Source organism: Echinops telfairi, unplaced genomic scaffold (genome assembly GCF_000313985.2).
Source record: "Echinops telfairi isolate 266 unplaced genomic scaffold, ASM31398v2 ScPeMD7_7400;HRSCAF=8409, whole genome shotgun sequence".
NCBI classification, from domain to species: domain Eukaryota; kingdom Metazoa; phylum Chordata; class Mammalia; order Afrosoricida; family Tenrecidae; genus Echinops; species Echinops telfairi.
In genome coordinates, this window is record NW_022111300.1 from 8,021,658 (window position 1) to 8,028,107 (window position 6,450).

At 46.4% G+C, this 6,450-nt stretch overlaps 1 non-coding gene across 1 annotated transcript; it reads right to left on the reverse strand.

Moving 5' to 3' along the window:
• Positions 1 to 3,877: 3,877 nt before the first annotated feature.
• LOC115871732 lies at positions 3,878 to 4,068 on the reverse strand. The gene has a single exon (XR_004047448.1). It is a non-coding gene; the product is annotated as a U2 spliceosomal RNA (small nuclear RNA).
• Positions 4,069 to 6,450: the final 2,382 nt, after the last annotated feature.

A 6,450-nucleotide genomic window follows, 5' to 3' on the forward strand; every position in this document is an offset into this window, starting at 1 on the left:
TAGAAGAAAGTATTCTTGTGTTGAGGGAGTACTTGAGTGGAGGCCCAATGGCACATGACGTCTTTAGATGGAAAAGCCAGGATGTTACTTTGAGGACTAAGGTGCTCATGACCCAAGCCAAGGACGTTTCCATCGCCTCATGCGCATGTGAAAGTTGGACATTGAATAAGGAAGACTGTAGAAGAATCGATACATTCGAGTTGTGGAGCTGGAGAAGAATATTGAAAGTACCAAGGACTGCTAGAAGGATCTATCTTGAAACATGGAAGGCCAGCGTGCTCCTTAGAGCCAAAGACAGCACGGCTTCACCTCACAGACTTTAGACGTGTTGTCAGGAGAGACCAGTCCCTGGAGAAGGACATCCTGCTCAGTACAGTAGAGGGTGGCGAAAAAGAGGCAGGCCCTCAAGGAGATGGATTGACCCTGTTTCTGCAACAATGGGTGCAAGCACGGAACGATGGCAGGCGCAGGACCGTGCAGTGTTTCACTCTGTTGGGCACAGGGTCACTCTGGGTCGGAACTGACTCGATGGCACCTAACCACAACTATCATTTATTTGTTTGCTTATCCCTGGTTGCTTCCACCACGTTTGTCTTGTTTCACATTGTAGCCCCAGTGTTTAACGGAGTGGGAGGACCACCAGGTGCACATGGAGAATGTATGTGCGGCATGGGCCCTCATTAGCCAACACTGTGGGCAGAGGCACCTGGAAAAGAGAAAACAGATAGAGGCAAACCTGCTGCCCAAGGAGCAGTGGATGGGGGTGGGGTGCGTTTTCCTTATATTTGGACACCTGTTGTTGTTGTTGTTGTTGTTCGGTGCCCTCGCGTTGGTTCCTACTCACAACGTCCCACTGTTTTGCCCTGTGCTGTGCTCACAATCATTGCAAGACTTGAGGTCAATGTGCTGTCATGGTGTCAATTCATCTCCTTGATCGTCTTCTTTTCCTTCAAGGACTATGTGCCTTGACAAGTACGATGCGCTCTCTAGGAAATGGTCCCTCCTGCCAGTGTGTCCAAAGGATGAGACACAAAGTCTTGCCATCTTCACATTTAAGAAACACTCGGGCTATTTTCTCCCAGGACATATTCATTTATTCTTCTGACAGCCTATGGCACCTGCAAGAGTCCTCACCAACACGAGACTCACATGCATTACTTGTTCTCTAGTTTTCCTTACTCCTGGTCCAAGTTTCACATGCATGTGAAGTGACTGGGATGCTATGGCTTGGCTCAGGTACATCTTAGTCCTCATTCTTGTTCTGCAACACTTTAAAGAAGTCTTGTGCAGCAGGTGTGCCCGCTGAATACACTGTTCGATGTCTTGATTGCTACTTCCATGAGCATTCACTGTGGGTCCAAGAGTAGCTAAATCTGTGACAACTGCCGTCTTTTCTTTGTTTATTGTGAAGTTATCTATTTGACCGGTTGTGAGGAGTTCGGTTTTCTTTCCATTGAATTGCGATCCACACTGAAGGCTGTGATCTTAGATTTTCATCAGCAAATGCTTCAAGTCCTCTTTGCTCTCAGAAAAGCCTCCCCAGAAGTTCTGACTGATAATCTAACCAACATAAACATTAAATCAAGATCAGGGACACTGTGACCACACAGGAGTCCTGGGGGGGTGGTTGGTTAATTGGCAAGGTCAACTGTTCAAATCCACCAGCCACTCTGAGGAAGAAAGGTGAGGTTTTCTGCTCTTATAAAGATTCATATTTGCAGAAATCTACAGAGGACACGTTTACTCTGTCCAATAGGCTAACTATGTTGAGCCATTGACTATATGTTAATATTGGTGTTGACTAGATGGAATTGAGTGTGGTTTGAGTTTTAATGTCTGAACAGCAATAAGCAAAGGGCTTCCAGTCTGCCTGGCCTGGAGAGTGGGGCAGGCAAGGAGAATACATTTACAGACAACCCCAAGTACAAGGTACTTCCATGGTGTTAATGCAGACTTCAGGGCCTTGTCAGTAAAAACACGCACTCACAAAAAACAAACAAACAAACAAACAAAAAAACGCCCCAGTGAAACTATGGTCACATTGAAGAACAAGAGGCATGAGGTGAAAGAGAGAGAAGAGGGATTGAAAATGGGCCCTAGATGAGTTCTGGAAGGCCAGGGAACACAGAAGAGGCCAGGAGAGGGCCTGCCAATCAGAACAAAGCAAGAACAGCGTCTTTGTTGCATGTGAGTGTGGTCTTGGTTCCGTATAGGAGGAGAACCATGGAAGGAGAGTGAGATAACCTGGAGGTGGGAATTGCCAGGTGAGAAAAGCAAGCAGAAGATGGGTGAGTGTGTGTGTGGGGGGTTCCCATTGGGCCCTGTGGAGTGGGTGGATAGGAGTGTCCATTGTGTTCCAACCTGAGGGCGTATTCTTTGGAGCCTGACTGTGCAAGAGACCAATCCAGTTTTCAAACTCGATCAAATACCAGAACTCCTCAGGGTTCTGAGTTGGTGCTGGGAGCATCTGATGCTTCATCTCAGACAACTTGATACTCCACTGCTTCTACCTAATGTTGCGAAGCATTGGGCTTTGAGTTGACTCATTGGGATTCTAACCCTGGTACCAGTTGAATGTGACCTTTATTGGGGAATAGAAGGTGGAAAGATGGCATTCGTTAGCATGTAGTCAAGTTGGAGCAATGTGAGTGCTTTCCTGTAAACGATCAATACAAAAACAGAAGCACAAAGGCAGAAAAACAAAAGGAGGAGGACCAGGAACAGCCAGAGGCAGAGATCAGAAGTATAGCATCCCAAGCCAAGGGATGTCTGGGGCCAACAGAACCAGGAGAGTCAACCATCTTCCTTCGAGACTTCAAAGAGAGCATTCCCCCAGCCAGCACTCTGAATTGGGACTTCCCGTTTCCAGAACAGAGACCATACATTTCTGTTGTGTTAAGTCATCTGCTTTGTGCTACTTTGGTAGCTCCAGGCAAAGCGTCCAGTCTCTCTCCAGCGTGGGCTTTGGATATCAGACTCATGAAAACTAAGCCAGAGGCCTCAGGCCAGAGGGCCCAACCAGAGCTCTCTTGGGTTTCCTGACCACCCCAATCCCCCAGTGTGGGAATGTAAGGAAGTTGCTGGAAGTGCCAGCAGACTCGAGTCCACCTTCTCCTGGCTGTGCACTCTCATCCACAGGCTTCTGCAAACCAGAAACGTAGGTGAATTCTTAAAGGGGGATTAGGATCACCTCCAAAGGGGCTAGAATTTGTTCTTGGAGGAGGTGAATAGATTGGACTCTTTTTATGTATAAAACATAAATATAGTACACAAACATATAGGTGATATGAAGAGCCAAATAGTATATATCTGTGATGTAACATTTGATTGTCACCCCTGGATGGGCAAGCATTCCTATAAGCAGCTGTTCCAAGCTGCCCACTTTCTGAACCTCAAAGAACTCCTTTGAGAACAAGCATCCTGGCCTCGGTCCCCAGATGAGCTGACAGGAGCTGCTTCTAGATCAGGTGCCTTGGCCCCAGACAACAAGTAGGCTGGCAGCAGATTAACAAACATGACAAGGCCACAAGTCAACTCTGATATAGACTTATCTGAAGTACAACAAACCTACAAGACTTAAAAGAGAAACCAACGATATCAATTTTCAATGATGGCAATTATAAAGTAAAAAGAGAGAGAAGTGTAGTTATATAACTTCCAAATAGAGAAGTCAAGTAGATATCAAGAACTTTGTTGAAGGTGAGAGCAGTATATAATGAAAGGGAAGTTGGCCAAGAATGATGGCAGTGGGGTGGGGAGGGGGCATTGGGAGGGGTACAAGAGTTAAAGGCAACAGAGATTAAATACTGTTATATATACAATCCTATAATGATGAGTAGATGTGTAACTAACCATGGGGATTGAGCCGACGTGGAGAAGAGAGTACACACACACACACACACTCATCCACGTACACACCACACATATATTTGACACAGGATATTTGTGCATGTGTATTTACCTTTGCTGAAACTATTTTCATGGATGTGGTGGAGTATCCAGGGGAAAATGTTAAACTGATAAGAACAGATACTACACTTGATCTTAGCCAAAAGCCCGAGAAGCGATTCTAGGGGAAAATGTTATGGAAATGTCTTGGATAAAACCAGGCACCTTGAGGGAATGAATCATTGTGCCTGAAAACTCAGGATCGTACTCCCAAAGGAGACCAAAGTCAGTTGGCATAATGCAGTCCCCAAAGTCTACATCCTACTTCGGAGAACAGCAACTGGTGAGCTTTTATGATGCAGTCTTGTGAGCTGCAATCTAAGGTACCTGTCTCTCCTGGCTGGAGAAAATAAGACAAAAATTGAAGACACATGGAAACAATGAATTCAAATGGTCTAATGGATGAACAGGTTGCAGGACCCTGAGACCAGAACTAGGTGGTGCTGGGCGGTCTACCATTACCAGCTGCTCTGAATGGGATGCTATTGGAATGACCTGAGTCAAGTGACAGATGTGAAACAAAACTAAAACTCTGGAAGGAAACCAGGTTTGCTGGTCCAAGGAAGATTGGTGGAATCCCTAAGACTCTGCTCCTTGGTCATCCTTCAAGTGGGGACCAGAACCCATCCTGGGGCTCAACTGACAACTTTCAACTACACAAAACTGTGAGGGAATAAAAATACTCTTGATGTGTGCACACCTTAGAATAATTGGGCACCTGGGATCAAGGGGGCAATATTGACTGACGGATAAAGTTCAGAAGGACTAAGAAAGAAGGAGGGATAGAGCTAGAAAACCCAGGGAGGAGGTGGGATGGGAGATGTTACATTGAGGGATGTTACAATGAGAGGAAGCAGAATGTGCAGGAATCATTGAATGTAAAGTTGGTGATGCCAACTGCAGGAGGAAAGCAGATTTAGTGAATGCATAAGCATCTCAATGCTGGCAGGGGTCTCCACATGACTGCTCCAGCACCCAGGGCTGCATCGGGGTAGGTCCATGTGGCTTCTCCTCAGGGATGTCTTAGAGGAAGTGAGCCTTGCCAGCTGACGCAGGGAATTGGCTAAGGCAGCTGCACCCTGGTCCGACCACCAGAAAGCGAGAGACCCGAGAACTAGAAAGGTGAGGCTCCCTGAGCCATTTATCCCTCCGCCCTTCAATTAACCCCACATGTGTTTATCGGCCAGGTTGGTACAATCAACTAACTACCTCAGCTGGTGATCTGCTCTCCAAACCTCACCTAAGTCACAACAACAAGTCAAAAGGTAATGGAATTTTCCCTTAAACGTGTTGAAGCCCCCTTATATACATGTGTATCCCCCGTGTGTTTGTGTGTGCATGTGTGTGCGCGCGCGCGCGTGCTTCAAGAAGTTAGTGGTTTTATATTATTGTTTTATTTCATTTTTTTCATGAATCTTTTGAAGATCATCTATGGATGATCTGGTAAGGCTTGCTTTGGGGATGTGAGTCAGCAGCCTGCCACCCAACCTGTAGATTTGGGGATTCACCAGCTCTTATAGCTTCTTCTGTCGGGAGAAGGCTCCATCCAGATGCCTATTCACGCATTTGGGACATGCCAGCCTCCACAATTGTGTGAGTCATTCCTTTGAAATAAATCTCCTGCTCTCTATTTTACTGGATTAACTCCACTAGTGAAGAATTCAGCCTAACATAGAGATGTTTGAGCTGGGTGACCATAGGCAAGTCATTTTACCTCTCCGAGCTTCAGATTTCTAACCTGTAGTTTAAATTTTTTTACATATATGGTAGCTGTCAGGGTTATTTATTGTGAACAATAGACATTTATTTGGACTAACTTAAATATAGAAGAAATTGATGGATGGGATTTGAGTGGCTCAAGGATTTGCTGGGAAGGATGGGCTGAAAGAATGTGCTGGAAACAAGGGAGGAGCTGCTTTCCCTACTTCTACACTGCCTCCTGACGGGCAGACATTCCTGTGGTTGCTGCCAGTCCTGTTGCTAGGACAAATTCTCCCTGCCCAACCTTCTTCCTACCACTTGCACCCAAGTCACAGCTTATGGCCAAACCAGGTCACATGCCTGTGTCCTAGGAGCCAGGAGGTGGAAGAAAGCAATTGTTGGCCCTTGTAGCTTCTAGTGAGTAGTGAGAAAAGTGGAACACTAAGACCCGTAAAGTGGGGTACCCATTTGTAACAGGGAGGCTCAGATGCTAGGCAACCAGAAATCAAGAGTCAAAATGCCTCAATAATGCCTATTCTACCACTTTATAGGATGGGTGGGTGGATTACACGAGCTGACGCCTGTCAAGTACTGGCATGCAGGAGGAGCTTGGTCGATAGCGGCTGTTACGGTCACTGACAAGGCCGTTCTCACAGTCATCAGTATTGTCTCATGCTCTCCTCGTCTCCAGTGCCCAGCCCCCTTCTCCACCTATCAGCATCCTGGTGTCCTTCCCAATCCCTGTCAAGTCCTCATTCATCCCAGGACCCTCTCCAGAACCCATTTCTCCTTCCCTTACCC